Source organism: Natrix helvetica (genome assembly GCF_964273705.1).
Source record: "Natrix helvetica genome assembly, chromosome: 11".
Taxonomy (NCBI): domain Eukaryota; kingdom Metazoa; phylum Chordata; class Lepidosauria; order Squamata; family Natricidae; genus Natrix; species Natrix helvetica.
The window spans coordinates 5,185,421-5,202,108 of NC_138562.1; positions in this window are offsets into that span (position 1 = coordinate 5,185,421).

Below are 16,688 nucleotides of genomic sequence, written 5' to 3' on the forward strand. Positions count from 1 at the left end.
TTGAAGAGGCAAATTTTAAAAAAAACCTCTGCACTCTGCAGACCTCCCAAAAATGGCCCGCTTTTCTTGATATCAGACCATTTTTTTGTCAAAAAAAAGGGTGTGCATAGCTTTTAGGAGACTTATAGAGTGCTCCAGAGGGCTTGGCGGGGGGCAAAAATGAGAAAAAAATCATTTTTGCCCTCCCCAGCCCCCAGGAGCACTCTGGAAGCCTTCTAAAGGCTATGCATGGCCATTTTTACAAAGGGGGTGGGGTTTCAGGAGGCCAAAAATGCTGTATTCAGTGTATAAGATGCATCCAGATTTCCACCTTCTTTTTGGGGGGGAAAGATGTGTCTTATACTCCGAAAAATATGGTACATCTGTACAGAAATATAACAGAAGAATGCTAAAAAAACCTCTGTTTTGATTTCATTGAGGTGCATATAAAAGGGAAAAAGAATGATGTTGCCACAGGTTTATGGCAATAGATGGACTTTTTGCTAGTCCCTTAACTGAGTTATGGAGGAAGCACATCACGATAGTAACGGGGGACTTTAACTACTCTGACATCAACTGGGAGACAAACTCTGCATCCAGTGGAAGATCAGATTCCCGACAAATTTAGCAGATGACTTTGTCTCCCAAAAGGTACAGAAGGGAACTAGAGGGTCAACCATTCTAGACTTAATTCTCATTAACAGAGATGAACTGATAGAAGGCATTGAAGGTACAGGAAACGTGTGTATGTGTGAGAGAGAGAGACCATGCAATATTGGAATTCAAAATTATGGAAGCACAAGCAATAGAACAAAGTGAAACTAGAGTCTTGGGCTTTAGGAGAGCTGATTTCAATCAATTTAGAGATTGAGAAGGGTTCCATGGATAAGAATTCTCAAGGGGAAAACAACACAAGAAGCTTGGGAAACTTTGAAAAGTGAGATTATAAAAACCCAGTCTAGCACAATTCCAATGAAGAAGAAAAACAAGAAATCTCAAAAAGAAACCAGCACGGCTGCACAAAGCACTCTCTGATAAACTGAAAAAACAAAAAATGACAATTATAAAAAATGGAAGAGAGCGGTTCGTGATCTAAGGCAGAATATCAGCAAGTAGCCCAAACCTGCAAAGATGAAGTCAGGAAAGCTGGGGCTCAAAATGAAGTCAAAAAACAACAATAGCAACAACCACCAAAGCTCCCTACAATATGTAAACAGGCAACTGGGTCATTAATGGGAGGGGAAAAAGGCAAGAAGGGGATAATAAGCAGCAGAGAGAAAGCAGAACATCTTTACACAGAAGGGGAAAAAACAGTCCAATCTGTTAAAAAAAAAAACCCAACAACCATAAAATGCAGATTAGGAAAGCAAGTGAAAATAAGTAAGAAAATGGTAGGAGAACAGCCCTCTACAATGGACAGGTTCAGATCAGAAGTTGCGGAGAGTTTCAAGAAGAGGAATTGGGTATGTCTAGTCTAGAGAAAAGAAGGACTAGGGGTAACATGCTAGCAATCTTCCAGTATTTCAGGGGCTGCCAGAAGGAAGAGGGGGGTCAACCTATTCTCCAAAGCACCAGAAGGCAGGACAAGAAACAATGGATGGAAACTAACTAAGGAGAGAAGCGACCTAGAACTCCTAGTGAGGACAACCAACCAGACGAACAACTTGCCTTCAGAAGTTGTGGCTGCTCCAATACTGGAAGCGTTTAAGAAGGGACGAGGCAACCATTTGTCTAAAATGGTACAAAATCTCCTGCTTGAGCAGGGGGTTGGAGCAGAAGACCTCCAAGGTCCCTTCCAACTCCGTTATTCTCCTGATCGCTCCGGGACCTCCCGTCCGACTCGCTCAGAGGCAACCTCTGGCGGTCGGCCCCCTTCCCTCCGCCCCACCGGAGCTGCTTGGGCGCCCCTCCTCGGGAGCTGGGGGGGGAGGAGAGTCGCGCTTTCCTCCGCTTCAGCCTTGGAAGAAACTCCGCCAGAGGCCGCTCACACCTCACTGGGGCGTCGGGCAGGGAGCGGCGATGGAAGCAGCGCTCTTGGGCGGCTCGCATTTGGGGAAGGGGCTCCTGATCCCTCCCTCCCCCTCCAGCGACAGGCCCCGCCCTTTCCTCCTGGACCCCCAATTCTGGCAGCGGCTGGGGAGGGCGGGGTAGTCTCTCCCGCGAAAGGGGGCGGGGAGGGAGAGCCGGAGGGCCCGGGGCTGAAGCGGGCTAGGGGACCCAAGGACCCTGAAGCCCATCCTGCGCGGCACGACCCAGCCTCCGAAAGGGCTCTGGCGGGGCGTACGACCCCAGCCAAAGGAGGGCGACGCTTTCCCCTGCAGATAGACTGCGCCGGGCTGCGGGAGCTCCATGGCTGGGCGGACGAACCCAGCCAAAGGAGGGCGGCGCTTTCGCCTGCAGGTAGACTGCGCCGGGCTGCGGGAGCTCCATTGCTGGGCGGAAAAGAAAGGCGGAGAGACAGAGAAGGCAGGTGGGAATGCATAGATTTAAAGACCGCGAGGCTGAATGAAGGGGAGCCGGCGACATGGAACGCAGGGGAGAAAGATGAGAAGCAACAAGAGTTGAACCTCGTGCAACCAAATGCAAAACTCTGGAGGAAAATCCCACATCCCGTCTCGTGCCTGTGATCTGCGGGGGCGATTGCCGGATCGCCCGTCCTGATTCCTCCCCCCTTACATGCCACCCGCAACACCCAGGATGTCATCGTGACTTCCTTTAAAACGCGGGAATTGCATTCCAGAAATTGAACGGCAAAGGAAGCAGTTTACAAACTTCGCATTATTTGGTTCTGCTCTTAAAATGCAATTTTATTTTAACGTCTTAATGGTTTCTTCTAGCTTTTTAAAAAGCAAGGCGATCCAACGGGTCAGTCCTGGAGGAGATCAACCTTGACTGCTCTTTAGAAGGCAAGGTCCTGAAGAGGAAACTCAAATGCAGAGGTCTTCAAACTGGGCAACTTTAAGACTTGTGGACTTTAAGATTTGTGAGCTATGCTGGCTGGAGAATTCTGGGAGTTGAAGTCCACAAGTCTTAAAGTTGCCAAGTTTGGGGACCCCTGCTCAAAGACTTTGGCCACCTAAAGAGAAGGAAGGACTCCCTGGAGAAGAGCTGAATGCTGGGAAAGATGGAGGGCAAAAGAAGAAGGGGACGGCAGAGAAGGAGGTGGCTGGATGGAGTCACCGAAGCAGTCAGTGTGACCTTAAATGGACTCCAGAGGATGGTAGAGGACAGGAAGGCCTAGGCCCTAGAGCAGGGGTGGGTTCCTGCCAGTTCTAACCTCTTCTGTAGAAGAGGTTCCACAAATCTACAGTGCTGTTTAGAACCGGTTCCAGCTCCCTCCCCCCGCCTGTCCGCACTTCATCAAGATGAAGAGCAAGAGGAGGAATTCTGGAAGTTGAAGTCCACAAGTCTTAAAGCGGTCAAGTTTGAACACCCCTGGGGTTTTTTCTAAAGGGTTAGGGGTCCAAGGGTCTTGTAACTTGACAGCTTTAAGACTTGCGTGCTTCAAATGCCAGAGTTTCTGAGCCAACATTTTGGTTGCTAAGCAAGAGCGTTGTTAAGTGAGTTTCACCACATTTTACAAGTTGGCCATGCCCACCCAGTCACATGGCCAGCAAGCCACTCCCACTCAGTCACATGGGTGGCAAGCCACTCCCACCCAGTCACATGGCCAGCAAGCCACTCCCACAAAGCAGGCCACACCCACAGAAGAGGTTCTAAAAAATTTTGAAACCCACCACTGCCCTAGAGGAACATTGTCCATGGGGTTGCGATGGGTTGGACACAACTTCACAACTAATAACAACAGCGCATGTGTCTGGGGGAAAAAATGAACTTCACTGAATCCGAAACTGAAGTGCTGATTAGTCCCTAGTTTTTAAATCTTTTGATCTGTATAAGGTAAAGGTTCCCCTTGCACATATGTGCTAGCCGTTCCTGACTCTCCGTTTCAAAGTCAAAGAGCCAGCGCTGTCCAAAGACATCTCCATGGTCATATGGCCAGCATAACTAAACGCCAAAGGCGCACAGAGCGCTGTTACCTTCCCACCCAAGGTGGTTCCTATTTTTCTACTTGCACTTTTACATTCTTTTGAACTGCTAGGTTGGCAGAAGCTGGGACAAGTAACGGGAGCTCATCCCGTTACCCAGTGCTAGGGATTCGAACTGCTGACCTGCCGACCTTCTGATCAACAAGCTCCATGTCTTAGCTACTGAGCCACCATGTCCCTTTTTAATTTAAAAACAAAGTGAGCCCAGAATATGGCTGTTACATTCTGAAAAACAGGCCAGGAAAGCTTTGCGTTAACACATGGCAGCACCTGAATGGGGAAGCTAAGTAAGGGGTGGGGGGGAGTGGCTGGTTCTTGAGTGGAGGACCCCCACCCACTTACCCTTACCCTGAATCTCCAGGCTGTACCCAGCACTGGAAAATTGGACAAGCATCCCAGAATCTGGCCAGTCAACCAGCACTTCTGGTGAGCGTCCATGAAATCATCAAACTTGAAAGTCCCAGTTGGTAAAAGCAGAACAAGCCTAACATGATTCTGATTTTTCAGCTTCGTTGCTGACTATCAAATAATCCCTCCTAAGGTCCTCTTCTTTCCCTCCAGCTCCTTTCACAGAGCGGCTCCTGTGTCCGTCTGCTAAGGAGTTTTCTCTGTGGAGGCAGTGTGGCCTTGCAGGACAGCACAGTGGGGGAGTGTCGGAATAAGCCTTGTGAAGGCCAAAGGGAAGGGCAGCGCCACCATCATCCAAGCTTCCTCCACTGTGCATTGTGAGGACAAAGGCCTGGGGCTCAGAACTGGCCTTGACCCTACCTGGGTCCTGATGGAGAAGCTTTTTCCCAGAGGCCCAACTCCCACTGGAGCTGTGACAAGAAAGCTGCCCCAGCATTGCAGAACCACTTGTGAGCTGCTTTTCAGATCTTGCCCTAGAGGGTGGGGCTTGGGAAAGACCCTCTTCCACTCTTCTTCCTGGGCCCCCAGAAAGGAGCAGTTCAGGACCAACATCAAAACTCATTTAGCCTGTCCTTTTGCACTCAGTGAAATGACTTTATAGTTCCTGCTGCCTTAAGAAAGTTCAAAATGTTATTAAAGATCCATCTCATCCTGGGCACTCTTTTTTTTTTTTTTGAACTATTACCATCTGGCAGGCGGTACAGGATAATAAAAACCAGGACAAGTAGGCTGAAAAACAGCTTCTGTCCCAGGGCAGTAACTATATGGAATTCTACGGTACATAGTGCAGTATCGGGTTTTCAGTTTCAATTATATAGAAAGTAAAGGATGTATGTTTGTGTTTTTATTTTTATAGTTATAATGTACACGGAGGACGGCATTTAATTTCATTGTACCATGTGCAAGAACAATAAAATAAAATAAACTAAGTAACTAAATACCCCACATACAATAATGCACCTTAACAGAAGCAATGAGGACAGTTGGTTGAGGAAGATGTTCTAGCACAGTTGAAATGATCCTCTCCAGTGACCGTTAAGTCTCCGACCTTCTGATGTTGTTTGGCAACCTTTGTGGAGATCTTTCACAAAAGCGGCTGGTGAACAGCCCACTTTTACTCCAGCCAGTGTGGAATGTCACTGCTCAGACCAGTGGCCCAAATGCTCCTCTGCCTTTCGGTCAAGGCCAGCTGAGCTGCAGGTGGGTGGCGCTTCCATTTCGGAGTTTCCTGGGCAGTGGTGGGAATGATTTTTTTTTTACTACCGGTTTTGCAGGCGCTCCCCAATTATTTTCCTAGAGCCCATGGATGAGCCGCTTGGATTTCGTGCAATGTTTTCATGTTCTCTTATCCCCCAATTTGACCGTGGTTTTGTTCTCTGGCTTTTAGCAGTCTTTCATTTGCGGAGAAAAGGTGCAGAGCTCCAGCCTAAGAGACTGTCCACCTGCCCCAGGAGGCCACCAGAAGGCGCTGCACTAAAATCACACATCCACTTTGACTTCTTTTCCATAGAAGGGAAATAAGAAGGGACTGGGGACCACCAGGAGATGAAGCTCACGCTGCCAAGGCCCTGGTGAAATTTAGGCCTGTTCGGGTCCTTTAAACCCTACAAAAAAGAATACAGCTCTCCGTTAGCAGATTTGTTTGTTTTGTTTTTATTGGATTTATATGCCTCCCTTCTCCCAAAGGACTCAGGGCGGCGTACAACATTAAAAAACACACATCCCGAAAGTTAAAAAGAAATTAAATACATATCCAAAAAAAAAAAAAACCCAATTTATAGGACAATACATTTTAAAAAATGAGTTAAAATTAACAGGCCAGGCCTGTTAATAAGTATCAGCTTTGTTTCTGGATTTATTCAAACATTGATATGCTATTTCCCATAAAATGTCCCCAAAGGGCTTGCCATCAATTTTAAAGCAACAAAGAGGGTCACCTTTGCAGATAGAAACTTGGGAGGTTTCGGGGAATAAACCGACTCCCTATATTTAAGGGGAAAGGAAGCTGAAAAGGGGGGGGGGGTTGCCTTCCTGTGGCTCTTAATCAATCTAGCCTTTCCTATCAGCTGCCATGAATGTCGGCAGCATTCATTGATCCTGGGTTGAACTGACCATCTGCATTCAAGGCGCTCTTGTCAGTATTTCCCCTTCATTCCATGGGTTCTTCTGCACCTTAATTATTACCCAGCATTCTCTCAGCACTCTGCTTGTGCTCAGGGGCACACCTTAAAACACAGCTTCCGCTGGAGTAATATAATCTCAATTCCCAATATTTGCTAGTGGTACCCAATGGATAAAATCCCTCACCAGACTCCTGGCAAACATCTGGGTGTTTTTTTGTTTGTTTTATCAACCACAAGTCAGAGAATGGCCCTTTAGTACTGACTCTGGTCTAATCTTGAGCAAATAAATACAGTCCTGGAACCCAGGAGAGTCAACAAACAAAGGATAATGGGTTCCCTCCGCTTTGTTGATCTACTGTAACCGCAGCCAAATAAGAATAAAAAGGAAAAACCGAAAAGCACACACAGACACCTAACCTTAAGCTGACCGGCTTCTACAAGGAGGAGATGTTGTGATCTCTGGGGCCAAAGGAGTGTGGCTAAAGTCAACTCTCCAAGTTGCAATTCTGAATGAGTTGCCTCCTCAGTGTTTAGCAGGGGGTCTTCAGATGTGTTCACGGAGGAGGGGGGAGAGGAGGAGGCAAGATGGCAGCTTTTAACCAGGGACATCATCTTGGCTTGTTTTACTCTTCCAGGATTCGCCCTAACTTAGATTATTTGTCATGAGGTCAGAGCTAGTAGAAAGTTGGAGAGAACCTGGAGAAGAACACTTCTGAAGCAGAGGTGGTATCCAGCACATTCTGACCAGTTCTGGAGAACCGGTAGCGGAAATTTTGAGTAGTTTGGAGAACCGGTCAATACCACCTCTGGCTGGCCCCGCCCCCATCTATTCTCTGCCTCCCGAGTCCCAGCTGATTGGGAGGGAATGGGGATTTTGCAGTAGCCTTCCCCTGGTATGTGCACCAAGCCACGCCCACAGAACCAGTAGTAAAAATTGTTGAATCCCACGACTGTTCTGAAGCTCTCTCCAATCCACTCAGCCTCCACTTGGGTCATGTGAGCAGGAGGGGGAAGGCTGAGAATGGCAGTGCACCTTCTGAGCCAGGGTGTGTGTGTGTGGGGGGGGGGTTCTGGAGTCCCCCACATATATGTAGGCTTTCTAGCAGTGGTCATGCCTGGTAGCTTGGGCCCCTCTGCAGTCATCCCTGCTTGTTTGTTTGTTAGCATCTGGCATTTACAGAGGTCATGCAATCCCTGATATACAAATTGAGTTTAAATAAAGCATCAGCATAAAAATATATACAACTTGCATATAATATGAGGACAACACAATAATGGAGATACTATATTAAATTAAGATTAAAAGCCATAATAAAGCCTCCATAATATGGAGCCATAGAACTGCAACGGGATAGATAGATGTTATAATTTGATATCTAAGGAAGCTAGCCCTCTAAAAGCTCCTGGTGAAATCTCCTTGGGTGCCTTGAAATTTCCTAAGGAGACCTATTCTTGAATGATATGATTTATCTTTTGTTCCGGTGCCCCATAGTCACATGGAGGCTCTCGGCCCCCACTTAAAATCCTACCCAGGGGACTTGATTTCCAGTAGGGCTGTCCACAGGAGGGTGGCTACAACCAACATCCTCATGCAACTGGTCATGCAAAAGCCAGTGACCCCACTGGCAGGTCCACGTCTTGACTTCTTTTCACCACACCATGCAAGCTCCTGCCTTCAGCCCACATCTCCAATATCTCAGTCAGTCTGCATCAGAGGTGGGATTCAGCAGGTTCTGACCAGTTCTGGAGAACCAGTAGTGGAAATTTTGAGCAGTTCAGAGAACCGGCAAATACCACCTCTGGCTGGCCCCGCCCCTATCTATTCTCTGTCTCCCGAGTCCCAGCTGATCGGGAGGGAATGGGGATTTTGCAGTAGCCTTCCCCTGCCACGCCCACCAAGCCACGCCCACCAAGCCATGCCACACCCACAGAACCAGTAGTAAAAAAATTTGAATCCCACCACTGGTCTGCATCCTTCATTCCATGGCAGGAACTGGATGGCAGCCAGACAGTACCACCAAGCAGAGCAGAGCAGAGCCAGGATGCCTCCTGACTGGCCCTTCAGCTTTGGGTTAAGCGGCCCAGCCAGGGGATCTCTGGCCCAGCAGCTTTTCCTCCGCTTTGCTGTCACCAGCTGCAGATCACAGCTGATTTCATCCACCCCTTTGGTCACTCGAAAGAGAGTGAGAGGAGAGCTGGCAGGCAAGCACCTGGTGGGCACCTTGCCAAGGAAGTATCTTGAGATTTTGTCATTTGCAGGGTGACGGATCAGAAGGCCAGACGGATGTGTGTGTGTGTGTGTGTGTGTGTGTGTGTGTGTCCTTCCGCCCAGGATCTTCATTTCCGTTGTTTTTTTAGTAAAAGCGACTCCCTTTTATCTCAACAACTTCCTGTTCACATGATTTGCCATCAGCTTCATCACCATCTTCTCTCCCTCGTCTTACTTCAACCAGTAATGAAACCAATGCGATTTCTTGGAGCTCCATCCTGAATCCCATCGAGGTCATTTCGATTTCCTTCTGCTTCTCTCCCACCAGAATCACCTCTCAGATCCCTGAGCCAGTAGATCCCGGATCCTCTCTAGCATTTTAAAAACATGACGGAGTCGTCACAATAATATGCAGTCCAGAAAAGCTAAAAATCCCAATACTACCATGTTTTCCCCAAAGTAAGACAGGCTCTTATTTTCTTTTGGCCCCGAAATAAGCGCTTGGCCTTATTTTTGGGGAGATCTTATTATTTTTGAGGTGCAGGAGGCAGCGAGCGTCGTCACCTCATGGCTGCTGTTGTGTTGCAATGTTTTCAGGGAGGGCTTATTTTCAGGGGGAGGGCTTATTTTAGAGCATGCACTCAAAAGTCCAATTGGGCTTATTATCCGGGGAGGTCTTATTTTGGGGGAAACAGGGTAGTGAAAAACACAATGGGTTCCTAAGATCAAAACCAAGATGTGGATCAGAATCTGAGCCAGCTTTGGGAAGATCGAGATATTTTCTGAATAAAGGTTGCAGGAGTGCTACCTTGGGCGGGGGGGGGAGGGGGGTGGCGGCTCTCCCCTCCGGTTATTTGCACAAATGGTGCTGCGACTAATCTGTGTATCCGTGCCAGGATGAATACCAAAGAATGAGAACATTAAGGGAGATGCCAGGACAATAATGAACTTTGTAGAAAATTTATTAGGAAAACTCTCCCCAAATAAATTGTTAGAACAATTAATCAGTGGAACAGAAATTGTCTCCAGAAGTTGTGAATGCCCCAACACTGGAAGTCTTTAAGAAGATGTTGGATAGCCATCTGTCTGAAATGGTATAGGGTTTCCTGCCCAGGCAGGGGGTTGGACTAGAAAACCTCCAAGGTCCCTTCCAACTCTACTATTGCATTGTATTGTATTGTATTGTATTGTATTGTATTGTATTGTATTGTATTGTATTGTATACTGCCGGGGTCTGCTCTCAATCTGCCAGGTGAGCCCAAGTGGCAACGAGGGTCTCCAGGATTTGACTCACAAAGGGATTGGTTTGTTGGGCAGGTTTTAGAGCCCCCTCCGCCTCTCTTCCCCCCTCCACCCACAAACCTGCTCAGTTCAGGCATCAGCAAGAAAAGTTATCAGGGGTCCCCAAATTTGGCAACTTTAAGACTTGTGGAATTGAAGTCCACAAGTCTTAAAGTTGCCAAGTTTGAAGATCTCTGGGTTAGCTAGTAATGAGGGTTGTCTGTCTCCTGGGCAACCAAAGAGGGAAATAACTACTTGAGTGAGGTTAGAGCAAAACCTTGGTTATCTCACAAGAGCAAATAGGAAGAGCAGCTCATCTAAGGAACCTCCCTTCCTGATGCCACGGCATTGAAAAATGCAGATTGCCTTCCGAAAACATGCTAATTAAAAAAAATAATGAACTGCGCGGAAATGGTCAAATTAACTTTTAAACTGCAAGATAAAGAATATTATGCAGAATGGGATAAATGGTATCGGTGGTTAGCGAATAGGAATAGCGAATAAAAGTAGAATATTTATATATGGAAATATTGGGTTATAGGAATTATAAATGTAAAGAGGAAATTGTAAATGTAAAACGAATGGGAAGTACATAAGATGATGAACAAAATGGGATATACTGATGTCTTAGGAATGGGAAGAATGGATGTTGAATTTGGTTTTTTATATTTTGTTTTGTAAAAAGTTTAATAAAAATTTTGTTTTTAAAAAAATGCAGATTAATCACCATCAGGTGGCTTGTTTCTGCAACCCCTCAAAGGTCTTCTAATCCAACTCCTTGCCCAAAACCAAAGATCTTATTCCATCCCAGGCAGATGGCTGTCCAGTTTCTTCTTCTTCTTCTTCTTCTTCTTCTTCTTCTTCTTCTTCTTCTTCTTCTTCTTCTTCTTCTTCTTCTTCTTCTTCTTCTTCTCCTCCTCCTCCTCCTCCTCCTCCTCCTCCTCCTCCTCCTCCTCCTCCTCCTCCTCCTCCTCCTCCTCCTCTTTTAAATAAATTTTTATTAAATAAACATTAAAACATTGGACATAGAGCAATCTTTCTGGCTTTGTCATTTCCATACATGTTTTAACATAACGACAAATACAGTTCCTACTTATTGTACATAGCTACTTTGATCTTATAAACATATCCCTTGTCTTCCTTTGTATATTTGTCAATGTATTATCCAGTTCCAATTTGGCGAACCCTCAATATGTTCTGTTCCGACACCTTTTCCTCATTTCCAACCATTGATACATTTTGCTCCAAATTTCATAATATTCTGTTTTGTCTTTATTTTTGATTTCTAGTGTCAGTCTGTACATTTCTACACAGACCAACATTTTCTTTATTAACTCTTCTTCGGGGGGAGGGGGGGACATCCCCGTTTTTCCAAATTTGCACATAAACCAATCTTGCTGCGGTTATAACATGCAGCATTAGATATATCAATCCTTTACTATATTTCTCTCTTTTGATTCCTAATAGGAATAGTTCTGGTTTTAAGTCTATCTTTTGATCTAGCATCTCTTCCAACCGTGTCTTTATCTGACGCCAAAATCCCTTGGCTTTTGTTCATCACCATGACATATGATAAAAAGATCCTAACGCCAAGTTACATTTCCAGCACTGTAGAGATTCTTATTCATTTTTCTTATTCATGTCCAGTCTCTTCTTGAAGACCTCCAGGGATGAAGCACCTAGAACTTCCATTGTTTGAAATGTTATTTGTTTTATTATATAAAATACAAAGAACAGGAAGTAAAATCAGAAATCAAAGGAAGGAAAAGCAGTGGGGAAAAGGGGGTGTGAGATAACAAGCACCCACAACTTCTGGAGGCAACCTGTTCCACTGGTTTATTGTTCTCACTGTTGAGAAATCTCTCCTGAGTTCCAGGAAGGGCCTCTCTTTAAGAACACGTCGGTTGCCAAGTGCCCAAATTTTGATCATTTGACTACGGGGGAATTCTGTGATGGTCATAAGTGTGAGAACTGGTCATAAATCATTTGTTCAGTCCTGATGTAACTTTGAATGGTCATTAAACAAATGATTGTAAGTCAAGGACTGTATAGCCTAGAAGCAATTTATTCCAAGTTACCGTATTTTTTGGAGTATAAGACACACTACCCCCCCAAAAAAAAGGGGATGAAAATTTGGGTGCATCTTATACACTGAATGTATAGCCCTGCCCACCCACTGGTCCCCACCTTTTGGCCTTTGCCTCCCAGCAATTTATCTCTTTGCAGCAAGAGGGAAAAATGGGCTTGCAGAGGTGGCAATAGGCTATGGCAGGAGTCAGCAAACATAAACACTCAAAGAGCCATTTGGACCCATTTCCCACAGAAAAGAAAACACCGGAAGCCACAAAGTTCCTAACCGGAAGCCCCCTGTTCAATCCTGGAGCTGACCGGAAGTTCAGTTCCCCCACCATAGAGTCTCCTCCTAGTGCGGCATACTTTTTCATCTACCTGTCATAACCGAAAGCCCTATCAATTGTGGAGACAACTGGAAAACCCTCCCCTTGCCATAGAGTCTTCTCCTGGCGCACTGTGCTTTTCCCCCTCCCACCAGAAGCTCCTCTCAAAATTGTGGCGCCGACCAGTGATGGAGCCGCAGCAGAGGGAGGAAAGAGCCACATGCGGCTCCAGAGCCGCACTTTGCTGACCCCTGGGCTATGGCAATCCCTGCAGCCTGACACATCTGATCATCGGGAGGCCTGTGCTGAAACTGAAATTGAAAGTGAAACGGGCTGTTGGCTGTTTGCTGCAAGGAGGCAAATTGCTGGGAGGCAGAGGCAGATTTCTTTTTCTTGTGCTAATCAGGCTAAACTGAAACAGGCTGTTCGCTGATTGCTGCAAGGAGATAAGCCAATAACTATAAATGCCTATAGAATGTTGAAATTATTAGACTTATTTTTTAAAGACTGCTTTATTATTGTTCTAGACAACAAAATGAAGAAGCTTTTAAAAATAAATGCTTGATCTGAGGAGGCCCAGTGCTATTGTATCTTCTTTTATATAGCAGAGAATAATGTATACTTCCAGAAAGCCACATAGATTTTAACAGCATCTGTACAAGTGTAGTCTGAAATGTAACATGACAAACAGTGTATACCTTTTGTACTGTTTGCTGTTTGCTGCAAGGAGGCAAATTGCTGGGAGGCAGAGGCAGATTTCCCCCACCCCCTCATTTTCCTCCCCAAAGGCTAGATGTGTCTTATACTTCGGAGCGTCTTATATTCAGAAAAATACAGTAGCTTAACTAGGAAAAACAAAGGACCATCAAAGACAAGGAATAATGGATGGAAACTGACCAAGGAGAGATTCAACCTAGAAATAAGGAGGAATTTTCTGACAGTGAGACCAACCAACCAATGGAATGGCTCCTTAAAGCTGCTCAGGCTGGGGCAGGCAGAGGAGTATTAGTGGGGGAAGCTGCTTCTCACTTGGCCTGTGCAGACCTGCCAGGGTTTGGGCAGGCAATGAAGAGCGAGAAGTCTGGAAGGAGTTTGCCAGGATTATGAGAAGCTATCGAAGAGCAGAAGCAAGAAGAGTTGGTTAAATCAAAGGCCAATGCAAGGGGTTTAGTTTATTTTTGCAAAGTTACTTTTTAGTTGCTTTGTTTTATTCACGGGAGCAGGTCCCACAACTTCCTTTATTCTTTTGAGGCTTCATAATATTACAAAGTTTGAAAGTCAGGCCAAGTGTGTGTGGGGCAGTTGGGTGGGGTGGATGGGTGTGTGAGTGACTGAGAGAGAGGGAGAGCACAGCTGGCTGGAGAATTCTGGGAGTTGAAGTCCACAAGTCTTAAAGTTGCCAAGTTTGAAGACCTCTGTTCTAGAACTTGGGAACAGAGTCTGGCACTATTGCGTTTCCACAACGTCTGCTGTGGCCGACAGCAGCTGGCAACGCCCAGGTTATTTTTAGTTTTTTTAAAAATAGATTTTGACATAATGAATAGAGGCAAATTTTGGATGGAAAGAAGAATCAAGGATCTTCTATGAGGCTGTGGATTGTAGTGGATTGTGGCCATGTTGAATCCACCCAGTCCTCCCACTGCGAGACAAAGGCCAGATTTATTTTTGCTGGGCCTTTTGAATTACCGACTGATTCTGGAAACAATCCTTTGCAGAACTTTGTATTATAGAGAATAACAGAGTTGGAAGGGACCTTGGAGGTCTTCTAGTCCAACCCCCTGCCTAGGCAGGAAACCCTACACCACTTCAGACAAATGGCTATCCAACATCTTGTTAAAAACTTCCAGTGTTGGTGCATTCATAACTCCTGGAAGCAGGTTGTTCCACTGATTAATTGTTCTAACTGTCAGGAAATTTCTCCTAGGTTGCTTTTCTCCTTGATTAATTTCCATCCATTGCTTCTTCTCCTGCCTTCTGGTGCTTTGGAAAATAGTTTGACTCCCTCCTCTTTGTGGCAGCCCCTCAAATATTGGAAGACTGCTATCATGTCTCCCCTAGTCCTTCTTTTCATTAAGCTAGACACACCCAGTTCCTGCAACCATTTTTCATATGTTTTAGCCCATTACAGACAATGTTTGATTTCTTCCCTTCTTCCGGGGTTGGCATCCTTCCTTTAGCAAAGATCTCCTCCACCACCTCTCTGCAGTCCCGAGTTCCCTTTGCAGAGAACTTTGCTGGGTGGCCTTGAACTCTCAAGATGGCAAAAGGAGTTTGGCAAACAGAGCTCAGTCCGAGAAGGCTTATGTTGGGCATTTGGAAGTTAAAGACAATGGGACATAAGAGGGATGGGCTACCTGTTCCAATGTTTAGCTATTCTGGCCAGTAGTGAAATATATCCCCCCCACCCTGGTTCTGTGGGCGTGGCTTGGTAGGGGTGTGTGTCATGTGGCTGGGTGGGCATGGCCAACTTTTTTTTTAACCTTTAAAGCATTTTTCCCTGACAGTTTGGGTGAACCAGCCAGGGGGAAAATGCTTTAAAAAGTGTGTTGGGGGTGGGGGTAGCTTCTGAGGATTGCGTGGCTTTTTTTTTTTACTATCGGTTCGCAGAACCAAGGACTATTGTCTGTACTGGTTCGGCTGAACCGGGCCGAACCGGGAGGATTTCACACGATTCTGAAGCACAGCTGCAATTGCTAACGTAGCATCACTGCAAGAAAGACAGTGCAAGCTTTTGCCAGAACTCTTCAACATCAGCAGCTGACTGTGGCTATAATATGGAGGTTGGTATAGTTTACAGGGCTGTCCCCCAGCAGAGGGGGTGTTCAGCAGGTTCTGACAAGTTCTAGAGAACCGGTAGCGGAAATTTTGAGTAGTTCAGAGAACCGGTAAATGCCACGTCTGGCTGGCCCCACCCCCCCATCTATTCTCTGCCTCCTGAGTCCCAGCTGATTGGGAAGAAATGGGGATTTTGCAGTATCCTTCCACTGCCACGCCCACCAAGCCACACCCACCACACCGGTAGTAAAAAACTTGGAATCCCACCACTGCCCAAGGGAAACGTAGAGAGCGCAGGCCCTTCCAGACCGCCATTTAGAGAGGGTGTCCCCTCTCCTGGTTGCTGGGGTCTCAACCTGCTAATCCAGGTTGGGCTTTTTTCAGGGACAGATGCTGACAGGCACTTTCACCTGCTATCGGAAGCTGAAATGTGCTGCCTTTGGCTTCAGCCCTCCCCCACACCCCTCCCTGTGTTTTGAACCCAGCTGTTCTGCTCCATATTGTGTGCATAAGCAATGGCAGGGGACCAGTGATGGGATTCAATTTTTTTTTACTACCGGTTCTGTGGGCGTGGCTTGGTGAGAGTGGCAGGGGAAGTTTGCTGCAAAATCCCCATTCTCTCCCGATCAGCTGGGACTTGGGAGGCAGAGAATAGATGGGGGCGGGGCCAGTCAGAGGCAATATTTACCGGTTCTCCAGACTACTCAAAATTTCCACCTCCAGTTCTCCTGCTGAATACCATCTCTGATGAAGGTGTGTTGAATACGTTTGCTAACCTGAGTAAAAATAAAAAGGCAGGAAGCAAAGAAATCTGTGAACGTGGCTTATAAAATGCTTATCTCACTACTTGTTTGTAAATGTATTTATGAAGGATTCATATAATATTGTGTTGACAATTTAAAGCCGATGAGAAATCCCGTATCAAGGGAGACTTATAACAGTAGCACTTAACGAATTATATACCACTTTATAGTCTTTTATAGCACTCTCTGAGCTGTTTACATGTGTTAGTATATGGCCCCCCAACAATCTGGGCCCTCATTTTACTGACCTCAGAAAGATGGAAGGCTGAGTCAACCTTGAGCCCATCAGTATCGAACTTCTGGCAGTGGGCAAAGTCAGCCTGCAATACTGCATTCTAACCACTCAGCCCCATGGCTCTTATATGAGTAAGTTAGTAATTAAATGGATAAAAAAATTCAAAAAATCAAAATAGCACAACAAATAATTTCAATTTGGAATTCAGAGTATGGAAACGCCCACCTGCTGCGAAAGAAGTAAAAGCAACTAGAGGTCAGAGCCCACTGTCAGAATGGATGCCTATTGGAGCTGACCTAAAACCAGGAGACTGGGAGTTCCAGTCCTGCTTATAAAGCAGTGGCGAAACTAATTTTTTTTTTACTACCAGTTCTGTGGGCATGGATTGGTGGGCATGGCAGGGGAAGGATACTGCAAAATCCCCATTCCC